The sequence below is a fragment of the Coregonus clupeaformis genome, chromosome 1, assembly GCF_020615455.1.
Source record: "Coregonus clupeaformis isolate EN_2021a chromosome 1, ASM2061545v1, whole genome shotgun sequence".
In the NCBI taxonomy this organism is placed as follows: domain Eukaryota; kingdom Metazoa; phylum Chordata; class Actinopteri; order Salmoniformes; family Salmonidae; genus Coregonus; species Coregonus clupeaformis.
This window is the reverse complement of record NC_059192.1, coordinates 19,839,514-19,855,703: the sequence shown is the minus strand read 5'-3', so window position 1 is coordinate 19,855,703 and position 16,190 is coordinate 19,839,514. Positions and strand designations below refer to the sequence as shown.

Here is a 16,190-nt window from a genome sequence, read left to right as displayed (position 1 = left end):
GACCACGAGCAAAATGATACCAGTTATCATTCGAGGTCAAAACTTTGAATATAAGCCGTTGCAAAATACCGATATGTCAAATATACTTGAGAAGTTGCCTATTCTTCAAAATGGGGCCTATCCTTGGATTTCGAAATTGGAAGAAATTACGGTGGGAACACAGTCAGCCATAGGAGACGTTAAGAGACTGTTGGCTAATCTCATTGGGATTCCAGATATGGAAGAAGTCTTTCAGAGAGCTGGACTCATTAGATATGTAGGGACTGCAGTGAACGATCCTGAATTGTTGGCTGCAAGTAGGAATCGTCTGTGGAGAGCATTGAAAGATACATTTCCAACAAATGTGCATCCTGATAATATTCTGATTGACCCGCTAGGACAACAAGAAAATCCGAGAGCCTATGTGTCAAGAGTTCATCAAGTGTGGATAAATATTACTGGAAATGATCCAGATGTGAGTCAAATTGAGCAGTCAATTTTGAGAGCTAAACTGCAAATGGGACTGCCCTCACCAGTAAGAAGCAAACTGGCAGAAGTGGTTGGACTTGGAAGCATGACAAAAGGTGTCTATACAGATCACATAGCTCATCAAGTGGATCTGTACAGGAAAAAGGAACTCAACCAGAAAGAGCAGGACGAAGAAACTCTCAGAAAACTCAATCAAATACAACTGGGGGAGAATAAAAAGGATAAGAAACAAGCTTTGGTTATGCAGAGTCAGTGTGCACCAAACCAACAATCACTGCCACAGCTTCAACCAGAACAGTTCCAACCGCAAGTGTACCAGCCACCAATGGCGGCACCAGTTGTTTCATATCCACAGCCAATTTCTGGACAGACACAGAATTGGAGAGGAAGAGGACGAGAAGGATTAGAAAGGGGAGGAAGATTTTAGCCATACTTCCCGCAGTCTCCAGAGGTGTGTTATAATTGTGGACAGGTTGGTCACTATGGCCGTGAGTGCAATTGGTCAGGAGGAAACAGAGGGAATTTTAGAGGAAGATACAGGGGCCAGTCAAGATCATCTGGAGGACCGGTAAACCCCTACAGGGGTCCGGAGCAAGGATTCTAGAGGTGCCTAGATGATCCGAAAGGGGGGTGTCAGCTGGTAGCATCAGGACCAGATAAAGATCCAACAATTGAGGTGAAAATAAACAACCGACCATTGGAAGTGATGGCGGATAGCGGAGCTGCGTTCACCTGTGTTCGACCTGAAGATGCTACACATCTCCCTATGTCCAATCAACTCGTTAGGACAATCGGATTTGAGGGAGTAAAACAGCTGATTCCTCTTACGGAACCAATTGAGCTCTGCTATAAAGATCAGAAAATTACAATACCCATACTGGTATCAGAACATACACCTGTTGCATTGTTGGGAAGAGATGCATTGTGTAAGTTGAACTGTACAATAAGATGTACACCAGACGGCTGTCTGATAGAAATGCCAAAGGAAAAGGTTTACCAATTGTCGATGATGACGGAGATGGATTCGTCTTCAGTATTCTGGATTGGAAATCTCAGTGAAGATTTTATGAAGCAGGCTAAGATATGGGAAAGATTTATTGTTGCAAATATGCCGGATGCAAAGCTTCCGGAATATCCATTCCATTGTACGCTCAAGTATTTCAAGAAGGATGCCCAACCACACTCAGAGGAATGGTTGAGTCATCAACCGAAGAATGTTCAACTTAGCTCAAGTTGCATTATTTTAGGACCACAAGGAGCAGCTATGAAGATAAACACAGACGACTATCTGAATAAAGAATTTGATATTGAGAGAGTGTGCCACATGTTACCTTGTTGGTTTTCGGAAGGCTATGAGCAAAAGCAAATAGGAGAAATGATGACAGAAGCAGAGAAACTTAGTTTCAGACCAATTAAAGAGAATTTGGCGATCTGGAGAAGTGAAGATCAACGATTTCTTAAAATAATGATTTCGGCTCAAGGACAAGGAGAGCCACAGGCTGTAGGAATGACACATGAATCTATTTGCAATATGAAGATGGATTCAGACTCTATGAAAGAGGAGATGTTGCAACAAGTTCCAGAAGGGTTGTGGTCTCAACATAGTACTGATATTGGACTTGTGAAATCAGCCCAACCTGTGAAAGTTGAACTTCGACCAGGAGCCAGACCTCCATGGAAAATCAGTATCCATTGAAAGATGAAGCAATCCAAGGGATTGAACCACAAATTGAAGGACTTTCGAAAGCAGGTGTTTTAAGGACAACAAAAAACCCTCGGAGTAACACGCCTTTGTGGCCTGTAGAAAAACCAGATGGAACTTATCGTGTAGTTCATGATTTGAGAGCAGTAAATGAGGTAGTGACTGACTTTCCAGCAGAAGTGCCAGACCCTCATACCTTGTTAGCCCAAGTTCCTCCTGATGCGACACATTTTACAGTACTAGACTTATGTGGAGCATTTTTCAGTGTTCCACTTAGTGTAGAGAGTCAGAATTTATTTGGGTTCACATATAAGGGACAGTTCTATGAGTACAGTAGAATGCCACAGGGGTACCGGCATTCGCCTCATATCTTCAATAAAGTACTGAAGGAGGATTTGGTAGGGATAGATCAGATATTGCAGAGCACTGTCATTCAGTACGTGGATGATATAATGGTTTGCTCACAAAATAAGGAAACATGTCATAGGGACTCAATTAAATTACTACAGGTATTGGCAGAAAAGGGGCATAAGGTTTCACAGAAAAAGCTGCAATATTGCCAGGAGAAAGTTGTATATTTAGGTCAAAACATAACTCATGGCCACAGAAACATTTCGGACAGGCAAGTGGAAACTATTCGTAAGGCTCCAAAACCTAGAACAGTCAGAGAAATGATGACATTTCTGGGTATTGCTGGTTATTCCTCAGCTTGGGTAGAGGATTATACTAGTTTGATGGCACCTTTGAGAGCTATGGTTAGGGGTACTGAGAGTGGTCAACTCCATAGCAATCTTTCCTGGACACAGGAAGGCCATGTGGCATTTGAAACGATCAAACAGAGGTTGCAGGAGGCACCTGCACTTGCACTACCAGATTACTCGAAGAACTTTTTGCTATATGTGTCTACTTCTACTGGAGGTAGATATGCGTGTAGCGGTTCTTTGTCAACCGACAGGCACGGGACGAATCCTCAGCCTATTTCCTACTACTCTACTGCTTATTCAGAGGTAGAACTAGGGTTACCACTGTGCTACAGAGCAATGGTGGGAGTATATTCAATGTATGACAAAGCATCATCGGTCACGATGGGCTACCCAGTAACAATTCTTACCCATCATAGTCTCAGAAATCTTCTGAACTATGGGAAATATACATTGACTATGCCTAGGCTCAGAGACTATCATAGGCTCTTAGAGCAGGAGGATGTCACCCTAGTGAGATGTGATACAGTAAATCCAGCCGAGAGTTTACCAACTTCAGAGGATGGTGAGCCACATGATTGTGTCCAAGAAGCAGAGAGATATTCGAGGCTTAGATCAGATTTACAAGCCTTTCCATTACGTGAGGCAGACCTGGAGTATTGGACTGATGGGTCTTGCTATCGGGTGGGGAGATAAATTATGTGCTGGTTATGCAGTAGTTAGAGGCAGAGGAACGGGATTTGTTGTGGAAAAGGCTGAAGTAATACCACAGCCTGCGTCTGCACAACTTGCTGAACTTGTGGGGCTAACAGAAGCATGTTTGTTAGCAGAAGGAAAGCGAGTAACCATATACACTGATTCAGCATATGCACATAGTGTATGTCATTTGTTTGGGGCAGTATGGAAAGGTCGAGGGTTTAAGAAAACGGATGGTTCTCCGATACAACATCATGCACAAATAATGAAACTGTTGCATGCTATGATGAAGCCTAAATAGATAGCGATAGCTAAGTGTGCAGCTCACAAGACAGATATGTCAAGAGTGACACAAGGGAACAAAGCTGCTGATGAAGCTGCAAAAGCCGCCGCAGGGAGCGGATAAATTGGGAAAAGTTTTGCTGGTCACTCATGTAGTGGACTTGGAAGACAAAATTACGCTTCGGGATGTAATTTTGATGCAAGAAGCTGCTTCTATGATCGACAAACAGCTATGGTTAGACCGAGGAGCGGTCAAAGATGCTACTGGTCTGTGGAGAAACCATGAGGGGTTGATAGTAGCGCCTCTAGACCTCTTAGGTCTGATGATTCAAGAAGCACATGGGTTAGCTCATGTTGCGAGGGGGGAGGTTAACAGAAAGATCACAAAGGAATATGGTTTTTGGGCTCCATATTTGTTTGAACAAATTGATTATATGATAGGAAGGTGCACTATCTGTCTTAAAAATAATGTTCGAAGAGGGATACCTGTTCATCCAGGTTACATTCCTACACCAAGGGGTCCTATGCGTGAGTTGGTCATTGACTTTGTTGATATGATACAACCAGTTGATGGGAAAAGATACATGTTGGTGGTTGTAGATAGATTTTCACGATGGACTGGAAGCTTGTCCAACCAAGCGTAAGGATGCTCAGTCGGTTGCCAAGTTCTTGTGTAAAGAAGTCATAAGCAGGTGGGGATTACCCGATCGAATATCCTCGGACAATGGAAGGGGAATTTGTGGATAAATCAGTTAAATTGATGTTGCAAAAATTGGGAATTAAGCAACGTCTTGGAGCAGTTTATCACCCACAAAGTCAAGGGATGTGTGAAAGAATGAACGATGTCTTGAAAAAATCGCATTGTGAAAATTTGTCAACATACAGGTCTAAACTGGATAGCGGCGCTTCCTTTAGCACTAATGGTGTGTCACTCAAGTGAGTTACGTGATTTACGTATGACACCCCATGAGTTGGTAACAGGAAGAAGGATGCCTACGCCTTGTTTGCGAACAAGCGGAAAGGGTCCAAGCTTGGCCCTGTTGGAAGATGAAATGAGAGCGTACGTTACATATATGGCCAATTTTCATAAAAAGTTGTCCACATATGTTTCTGACAGGCAAAGACAAGAAGAGGTGCAGAAGGCGCTTGAGGAGGATAAGAGGAATACAGTACAACCGGGAGACAAAGTATTCGTAAAGGTATTCAGAAGGAAGTGGTATAACGAACGTCGTGAAGGACCATTTGAAGTGGTTCGTAGTACTGGAACAGCTGTCCAGGTTAAGGGGTCTCCCTACGTGGTATCATTTGTCACATTGTGTTAAAGCACCTACAGAAGAGGTGCCACGCGCAGAGAGAGAGGATGGAGATAGGGGAGAACAGGAAGAGGGAGAGATTGTCAATGTTGGGGTTAACGTTGATAATGGTGACACTTCTGATGATGCCAGAGATGACTATGCAGGGGATGGAAAGGAAAGGGGGATTTGGGGAAATTGATTTTCAATACGTCCCAGAAGCAACAGGGAATATTTCAGTGGGATGTGAAGCAGCAGAGACCACCAAGGGCAACTCTGTTACAGGAGAAGCTAGTGATTCAGTTAGACAAAGTAGGCCTAGACCAGTTAGGAGAAAAGTCAGACCAAAACGTTACGAAAACTAGGGATGAAGTTACAACAATAACACCAACACTTCAGTCTGTTATAACAACAGTGGGAAGCAATTTAACTCTTTCAACATTGACAGTTATTAAAGCCATAAATATATCGCATTCGATTACAAGGGAACCAATAGCTCCAGCATCAATTTTAGAAGAAAAGACTGTTATTAAGGTTATGTCAGGGCGTGCTGTAGGTGCAATAGTGGAATCAAACGCAGGACTCAGAACGATATTCCAAAGGCTTGTATTACTGCCCAAACTAAGGCAAAAGGACAACTTTGCCCGAAGGCAAAAATACGCACGAAGGCGAAAAGTAACAGCGCACAAACAGGTGCGACAAATAGTAACTGCGCACAAACAGGTGCGAAAATACTCCAGCGTAGTGGAGAGAAGCTCAACCGAGCAATACACACAACTGACGGAAAATAATTACACACAACACTAGACAAACACAACGAGAAACTTATAGGACACTAATTACGCCAAAACAGAAACAGGTGTGGAAACAAACAGACAAAAGCAAACGAACATGAAACATAGAGCGGTGGCAGCTAGAATTCCGGAGACGACGAACGCCGAAACCTGCCCGAACAAGGGAGAGAGGCAGCCTCGGCCGAAACCGTGACAGGTTAGGAGGGGGGAGACAGCTCATCTTCCGTGTAGCTGTGAGAGATGGAGTGGGGGAGGGGACGTTCCTCCCACATGGAGAGATAATTATGGAGAAGAAGTATTGTTATCAGGACCAGATGTAGAAGCGGTGCCCCCTAGTGAAAGAAAGTATATTTTGTACAACAATAAGAGGGTTGTGAATGATTGTTCACTTATGTTGCGTAATGTTACAGAGAAAGATCAGGGAGAATATATGTGTACTTATCTAGTGCAAGCGTAAAAATTTGTTCCGGTTAAGAATTATTGGTTAAAAGGCTATGTAATTCGTAAAGTCACGATTATAATGGAAGAATTGAGGTCTGTTGTAGCCTCCACGGTCACCAAAGGAGTTCAGGATAAGTTTATCACAGTAGTCACTCCAACAATTAATAATACACAGAGAAAATCGGTAACTTTCCCACTAGAAATAATTAAGGTTAATACATCAACTAAATCAACTACTTTAATGGTAACTTTGGAAGGATTTAATGGTACGACGGCAATAACAAATGTAGGAGGTATGACACCGACACCGACAACAACTTTTCTAAAAGTAAACGATGTAACAGGAATGACTCAGCAAATAGTGGTAGAGAACAATATAGGTTCATCTGAAATAATACAAGATAATATCATGGAAGTACAGGATGAGTTCTTTGGGTTCAACTTAACATCAGAAGATACATCTGATCAATACCGCTCGTTAGGGAAAAGAGAAGCTAAATGGAAAGCATATGGATTTGATTCGTCTGTTTTGAAGATTAAAGATCAATGGGCAGGGAGAAATATTTGGTTCCAGCAGTTAACTCATTCTGTAAGATCAGTGAGGAATCTTGAGGGTCCATATCTGTTGAGAATTCCAGCACCAGAGACGTGGGGTTCAATTTTAGAGACGGTCGCTCAACCCTTATCAAGTGGGTGTCAGTCCTATGCGTTGAGATGGCTGTTGTATCATCAACGAGCATTGACAGATAAAGGAATGTCGTTGTCACAACATTTGTTTAAGCCTAGGTATAAGTGTTCTTGGTTAAATGAATTACCCTATGTGAATATGTTGGATGGTAAAGAAAGTCAGGTAACAGCGATCCCTGAAGCATTTGAGGTGAAAGCAGTGAGGGCTAAAAGTTGTTTTTGTTCTAATAAAACAGATGATGTAAATGGTATGTTCATGGGAATATCAGATTGTGATGATTATATGATGACTTTGGATAAGCACGGACATAAGGTTAGAGAGGACAAATATAATGTAACTTTTTATGTACCAGGTAGTAAGAAGAGCAGGATGGTGAAAGATCAGCTTTTGCCTGTCAATGTAACTATTGGGAATTTTAGAGATATTTGGTGGGTTTGTGGTGATAAAGCATATATATTCTTACCCTATGGATGGAAAGGATGTTGTTACATGTCAACGTTGAAGCTTCCATATGAGGTTTTTACCATTAGACGAGGGGTAGCACCAAACACAGATCAATCTGAAACTACTGTTGAAAATAGGGTGAAAAGAGACATGGCTACATTTAATAATCTTGAAGCCTACCATTGGAGAATAAGTCTGGGAGAGAAGTGGGGACTTGGTCTTTTTCCATGGTATGGTGTAACATTTTTAGCAGATCATATTGATAATATTACATATACTTTGCAGGGGTTTGCGAATGAAACAATAAGAGGGTTTCACCTTCTGTCAAATACTCAAAGAAGTCACAGACTACCGACCCGTGGCACTGACGTCTGTAGCCATGAAGTGCTTTGAAAGACTGGTCATGGCTCACATCAACAGCATAATCCCAGAAACCCTAGACCCACTCCAATTTGCATACCGCCCCAACAGATCCACAGATGATGCAATCTCTATCGCACTCCACACTGCCCTTTCCCACCTGGACAAGAGGAACACCTACGTGAGAATGCTATTCATTGACTACAGCTCAGCATTCAACACCATAGTGCCCTCAAAGCTCATCACTAAGCTAAGGATCCTGGGACTAAACACCTCCCTCTGCAACTGGATCCTGGACTTCCTGACGGGCCGCCCCAGGTGGTAAGGGTAGGTAACAACACATCTGCCACACTGATCCTCAACACGGGGGCCCCTCAGGGTGCGTGCTCAGTCCCCCTCCTGTACTCTCTGTTCACCCACGACTGCATGGCCAGGCACGACTCCAACACCATCATTAAGTTTTCCGACGACACAACAGTGGTAGGCCTGATCACCGACAACGATGAGACAGCCTATAGGGAGGAGGTCAGAGATCTGGCCGTGTGGTGCCAGGACAACAACCTCTCCCTCAACGTGACCAAGACAAAGGAGATGATTGTGGACTACAGGAAAAAAAAGAGGACTGAGCACGCCCCATTCTCATCGACGGGGCTGTAGTGGAACAGGTTGAGAGCTTCAAGTTCCTTGGTGTCCACATCACCAACGAACTATCATGGTCCAAACACACCAAGACAGTCGTGAAGAGGGCACGACAAAGCCTATTCCCCCTCAGGAGACTAAAAAGATTTGGCATGGGTCCTCAGATCCTCAAAAAATTCTACAGCTGCACCATCGAGAGCATCCTGACTGGTTGCATCACCGCCTGGTATGGCAACTGCTTGGCCTCTGACCGCAAGGCACTACAGAGGGTAGTGCGTACGCCCAGTACATCACAGGGGCAAAGCTCCCTGCCATCCAGGACCTCTATACCAGGCGGTGTCAGAGGAAGGCCCTCAAAATTGTCAAAGACTCCAGTCACCCTAGTCATAGACTGTTCTCTCTGCTACCGCACGGCAAGCGGCACCGGAGTGCCAAGTCTAGGTCCAAAAGACTTCTCAACAGCTTCTACCCCCAAGCCATAAGACTCCTGAACAGCTAATCATGGCTACCCGGACTATTTGCACTGCCCCCCACCCCATACTTTTTACGCTGCTGCTACTCTGTTAAGTATTTATGCATAGTCACTTTAACTCTACCCACATGTACATATTACCTCAACTACCTCAACTAGCCGGTGCCCCCGCACATTGACTATGCAACGGTACCCCCTGTATATATAGCCTCCCTACTGTCACTTTATTCTATTGTATATATAGCCTCCCTACTGTCACTTTATTTTTACTTCTGCTCTTTTTTTCTCAACACTTTTTTGTTGTTGTTTTATTCTTACTTTTTTGTTTAAAATAAATGCACTGTTGGTTAAGGGCTGTAAGTAAGCATTTCACTGTAATGTCTGCACCTGTTGTATTCGGTGCATGTGACCAATAAAATTTGATTTGATTTGATTTGACTGACGCTGTTGAAACATGACATGGCTCTTGATTATATTTTGGCAAAACAAGGTGGCTTATGTTTGGCTATGAATCTGACGGGGGATGATTGTTATACTTTGATCCCAGATAGTTCCGATAATATCACGAGTGTTATAGAGGCGTTGAAGAATATAAGGGATGCATTTGGGAGATCTGAGGGAGCTGGATGGTCAGCGAAGTCTTGGTTGCAAGATCAGTTAGGCCCAATAGGAGCAGTGATGGTTCAGATTTTAGTTGCAGCTCTGATAGCGTTGTGTGTCATGTTTTGCTTTTGTACTTTGTTACTGACCTTTGCAAAAGCTATGATATTAAGATGGGTTGGTGTTGTGATGCCTGGAGACAACACTCAGATGCCGTTGTTGACTGTTCCTGATCTGGATGAAGATGGAAAAGGGGGTCTGGATGGACTACTAATGGATAAATATCCTTTTTGATTATTTGATCATTTTTCAATTATTTTCAATATTAGTGTGATTCTTAGTATGATTTTATGAATCAAGGGGGGGAAAAGGATAATGTGATTCATACATCATTTATATATCATTTTTATATTCTTAGTTGATATCATTTATATATCATTTTTATATTCTTAGTTGATATCATTTATATAGCATTTTTATATTCTTAGTTGATATCATTTATATAGCATTTTTATATTCTTAGTTGATATCATTTATATAGCATTTTTATATTCTTAGTTGATATTGATGTTTAATTTGAAAGTGTTGTTTTGCAAAAGATACTGTTTGGTTTTTTCTTTTCTTCCAGAAGCATTTGGGGGAACATGTGGAGATTGAAATACTCAAACAGGGACAATATGACTGAAGGAGATGAAACAAGGAGGGTGTGGCCGATTCCATCATCAACAATCCATTGGAAGTCGAGACTACGGGGAGATGAAGTGTAGTAGACTACATTCCAGTGTCTGCAATGAAATATAGACATATTTGATGTGTAATACATAATTGTGTCATATTCTTAGGTATTAAGTTTTGTAGAGTGATGTTTGATGTTATTGAATACATGTGAGGATCTTAGATGTTTTTGTTTATTTCGGTGATGCTTAGGGACAGGGAGTCTAGGCAGGGAGAGGTCCACTGTAGGGTCCAATGGGTTGACCAGCCTTAGAGTGGATATTTTTGGATAGGATTTGTTTGCAGGGGCTTACATGTGTATTTAATTGCATCATAGTTTCAAATGCATTTACATTGTTTATGAGTTTATCTGGAGTACCGAGGTGGTTGCCTGGGGCAGAGGGACCGTGAGAGAATTTTACTGTCTTGATTGATGGATGGATATCTGAAAAGATGGCTGCCGGACAGTTTTTCGCTCTTACACTCCATAAAGATTTGTTCATATTTCATAGTAATGTATTCACACTTCATAAAGAGTTATTCATATTTCATAGAAAGGTATATACACTCTAGAGGAGAATGTTTTTGCTTTAACGTTAAAGATACTCAATAAGATAAATTGTTACTTGTCATAATCCTATTCTGTTTGTTTTCGAGACTTTTAGTTCGTCTCGAAGGGGGGAAATGTCGTGTATTAGGATTATGCCTTTGTTAAATGTTTTAAGTGGAACTGAAAGAATGTTGATTTTAGTATCAAGAGGGAATGTTTTAGTGTAACGCCACATACAACAGACAGGAAGTGTGTTGTAGACAGGGGATTGGACAGTAGAGGGAGCCACCCACATCTTGGGAGTTTATATATACTGGGGGGAAAACGAAGAAGGGTCAGAAGCATTCAGATTAAATTGGGACGGGGCTTCTCCAGACTCCGCGGGTCTGTAACTTACGCTGTAACCTCGTGATTTTAATAAAAGCCTTTGAACACGGTGCAGCTTAAGCAGACTCCTTGATTGACGGCAACAACCACCAACAACAGACACTACAGTGGCCTAGCCAGTCTCCAGATCTCAACCCCACAGAAAATCTTTGGAGGGAGTTGAAAGTCCGTGTTGCCCAGCGACAGCCCTAAAACATCACTGCTCTAAAGGAATGGGCCAAAATACCAGCAACAGTGTGTTAAAACCTTGTGAAGACATACAGAAAACGTTTGACCTGTGTCATTGCCGACAAAGGGTATATAACAAAGTATTGAGAAACTTTTGTTATTGACCTAATACTTATTTTCCACCATAATTTGCAAATAAATTCATTAAAAATCCTACAATGTGATTTTCTGGATTTTTTCCCCCTCATTTTGTCTGTCATAGTTGACGTGTACCTATGATGAAAATTACAGGCCTCTCTCATCTTTTTAAGTGGGAGAACTTGCACAATTGGTGGCTGACTAAATACTTTTTTCCCCCCACTGTATGTATGAGGCAATGCATTAGGAATGTCTTAAATGTATATGGTTGAGAATGGGTTATGGATCTGATATGTTTAAACCATATTTAAGTATCGATTGATGTGCTTTGGAATAAACAGAGCAGAGCCAGGTGGTGTTTTTTACATGAGAAAGTTTGGTTTGGCCACCATTGTATCCAAGCTAAATAAATATAGGAGGAGAAGTCAGATTTCACCACTATCATAAATTAAGAGAGTGGGCGGAGCGGTCAAAAGATAATGGTGGAGAAACTGAACTGGGAGGGTTTTAAGCTAAAAAGTATGTAAAACGAGCAGGAATGGACATTGTATATAAACTGAGGGCCGAGTATTGTGAGTTAGTTGCTCTGCAGACCAGCTCGGCTTTTGTTGTTCTATGTAATAAAGTCTATCTTGATACTACAAAAACTCTGGAAGAACTTATATTTTTAATAAGTATAGTGATAATTATCCACGACACCCCTCGTCCCCCTCCCTGACTGCCCCTTTCACCCCCTCCCTGACTGCCCCTTGTCCCCCTCCCTGACTGCCCCTTTCACCCCCTCCCTGACTGCCCCTAGTCCCCCTACCTGACTGCCTCTTTCACACCCTCCGTGACTGCTCCTCGTCCCCCTCCCTGATTGCCCCTCGTCCCCCTACCTGACTGCCCCTCATTCCCTGACTGCCCCTCATCCCCTTCCCTGACTGCCCCTCATCCCACTACCTGACTGACCCTTTCACACCCTCCCTGACTGCCCCTCGTCCCCCTCCCTGACTGCCCCTCATCCCCCTCCCTGACTGCTCCCTCACCCCCTCCCTGACTTTCCCTCGTTCCCCTACCTGACTGCTCCTTTCACCACCTCCCTGACTGCCTCTCGTCCCCCTCCCTGACTGCCCCTTTCACCCCTTCCCTGACTGTCCCTTTCACCCCCTCACTGACTGCCCCTCGTCCCCCTACCTGACTGCCCCTTTCACCCCCTCCCTGACTGCCACTTTTTTCTCATCTGCCCAGACCCGCATGCTCACACCTCCATCCCTAGTGCCTGCAATATTGTTTGCTACATGGCGAATCTCACGACTCTATATGTATTGCGATTCAATATTGTGATTTGATGTTCCAAACATATTGCTCACATAATGTCTGCTGCAGAGGGATAAGAGAAAGCATGAGACAATGAGTTTTGATCAGTCATAGAAATAAAAGTGCTGAAAAAATATTGGCTCCCTATTTAAAAAGAAGATTTAGAACAAGCTATAGAAATGAAAATACCAGAGTTTTAGCGCAGGTACAGCCGACTAGCACTAGCTAACGCTACCTAGCAAAAACAATAATTCAATTAAGACTTGTTGAAGAGGTGTAGTAGCTAGATAGAGAACTAGACTGGTTGAAGAGGTGTAATAACTAGCTAGAGAACTAGACTGGTTGAAGAGGTGTAATAACTAGCTAGAGAACTAGACTGGTTGAAGAGGTGTAATAACTAGCTAGAGAACTATACTGGTTGAAGAGGTGTAATAGCTAGCTAGAGAACTAGACTGCTGGTTGGATCCAAACACACACCTGCAGTGTTCAACAGAATCATTTCTATTCTGTGGCTGTTATTGAGTCAGCTAGCCACAGCACTCAAAGTGCGGAGAATGGAGTTTGAGCCCAAATGAGGCCAGAACTCACATAGGCGTGGCAGTTGAGGGCCAAAGCCAATGATATTTATTTTGTTGTTTGTGTGTTTACATGGGATGTGTACTGGCGAGCTAGTTGTTTTCTCTCTCTCCCTCTGACCAGACTGTGATGATTAGTATCGCTGGTGCAAACACACCCTATCGGTGTCAGCCCATTAGCACGCCTCTAAACACAGTGTAAACACATCTTAATTATCTGGCCCTGCCACAGAGCAGCTGCCGGGGGAGAGAGAGAAGAGGAGAGGAGAGTGTCCTCAACCCTCACCGCACCACGCGGCCCAGTCAGCCAGATGGGAGCCCGGCCTGATAAAAAGTCTCCATTAGGGTGGCTGCCGAGCACCATGCCTCTGTAGGGCCCAGGCCAGGGCATGCCGGGCACTCGCCGCACACCTCTAATTTAGCCCTGGCACTTTCGGCACGGAGACGGGAAAAAGCATCCCCATTGTGGGGGCCCTGTAATTGTAGTCTCATTTAGAAATGCAATTAGCGGGAAAGTGGCATCATACTGGCCAATTTGCATTCCTGTTGGGTGTAAAATGCTGTTTTAATAGCGGTTTGTTTTCCTCACATGAAATTATTTAAGGGGCCTTTTACAAACTTCTCCCCCACCTCTCTCTCTCATTCTCTCTCCTCCTTCCTTCCCTCTGTCTTATTTGGAGTCTCCCCATCATTGGGCGCTGAATACTTATCTAAACCACTCCTCGCTCTCTCTCTCTCTCTCTTCTCCCCCACTCTCCCCCCATCAGAGGCGGTGGACATACTGAAGGAGAAGGTGTTTGTGAGGGACACCACAGTGACCCTGCTCTTCCATGTCCTCAACACGGTGGCCATGAAGGGACACCATCTTCACCCTGGGCCTGGCCAAGCCCACCGCCAACCTCTGCTCCCCCCTGGTCTCAGCCCACCTGGAGACATGAGTAGTCCTCCCTCCTCCACTCATAACAGCTGTCATGTACTCTGCAGGACTCATGGGCTAGGTGCGGGGTTAGAGGGTGAGGCTTTGTGCCTGTTTGCCTGTATGTTTGGGAATCGGCCAGCTGTTGTACCCCCTAACCACTTTAGCCTCCCCCTCCTCACCCCTATTTCCATAACTCTGACTCACACTCCCCCCTCCTCACCCCTCCTCATAACTCTGACTCACGCTCCCCCCTCCTCACCCCTCCTCATAACTCTGACTCACACTCCCCCCTCCTCACCCCTCCTCATAACTGACTCACGCTCCCCCCTCCTCACCCCTCTTCATAACTCTGACTCACGCTCCCCCTCCTCATAACTCTGACTCACAATCCCCCCTCCTCACCCCTCCTCATAACTCTGAGTCACGCTCCTCTTCTTCTAGAGATGTCTTCTTACTACAAATGCAATATGCAAATCAGTCTGCTGGCAGCCATGGCCCCACCCTCAGCCCCTATTCACGTCTATTTGTGACAACAGCTTTTAAGTAGATCAGCTCATTTGCATGTTAATTATGTACAGAGCTGTAATTGCTGGATTTGCCACAGCCATGCGGTGCATTGCTAGAAGCAAACGCTTCGCCCCCGCTACCTTCACATATGGAGTTTGACACTCACATGGCAGGGTAGTGCAAGCGCCCCCCTGGGGCTGTTTGTTTGCTGTCAGTCAGTGTTTGGACCCCAGGAAGAGCAGCTGCTGCCTTGGCAGCAGCTAATGGGGATCCCTAATAAATACAAATACAAACACAAACATACCGTTGAGGTTCATGCCTTAATTGCTGTCTGCTCTGAGATTAGCTTGGTCATTTCCCCAATGTTCATGGCAGCAGTGACAACAAGGGGTCTCTCTCCTCCTTGCACAGAGCAGAGACACTTTCAGCACTGAACGGCTGGGGTTTACTGGGCTCACAATACAATCCCTTTATATAGAATAGACCTCTATAAGCCCTTTATATAGTATAGACCTCTATAAGCCCTTTATATAGTATAGACCTCTATAAGCCCTTTATATAGTATAGACCTCTATCAGACCTTTATATAGTATAGACCTCTAACAGCCCTTTATATAGTATAGATCTCTATAAGCCCTTTATATAGTATAGACCTCTATCAGCCCTTTATATAGTATAGACCTCTATCAGCCCTTTATATAGTATAGACCTCTATCAGCCCTTTATATAGTATAGACCTCTATAAGCCCTTTATATAGTATAGACCTCTATAAGCCCTTTATATAGTATAGACCTCTATCAGCCCTTTATATAGTATATACCTCTATAAGCCCTTTATATAGTATAGACCTATATAAGCCCTTTATATAGTATATACCTCTATAAGCCCTTTATATAGTATAGACCTCTATAAGCCCTTTATATAGTATAGACCTCTATAAGCCCTTTATATAGTATAGACCTCTATCAGCCCTTTATATAGTATATACCTCTATAAGCCCTTTATATAGTATAGACCTATGTAAGCCCTTTATATAGTATAGACCTCTATAAGCCCTTTATATAGTATAGACCTCTATAAGCCCTTTATATAGTATAGACCTCTATCAGCCCTTTATATAGTATAGACCTCTATAAGCCCTTTATATAGTATATACCTCTATCAGCCCTTTATATAGTATAGACCTCTATAAGCCCTTTATATACAGTGCCTTGCAAAAGTTTTCATCCCACTTGGCGTTTTTCCTATTTTGTTGCATTACAACCTGTAATTTAAATGGATTTTTATTTGGATTTCATGTAATGGACATACACAAAATAGTCCAAATTGGTGAAGTGAAATGAGAGAAATTAT

At 43.3% G+C, this 16,190-nt stretch overlaps 1 pseudogene; it reads left to right on the top strand.

The window, feature by feature from the left end:
• LOC123492043 overlaps positions 1-16,190 on the top strand; it is a 95,581-nt pseudogene that overhangs the window by 19,560 nt on the left and 59,831 nt on the right.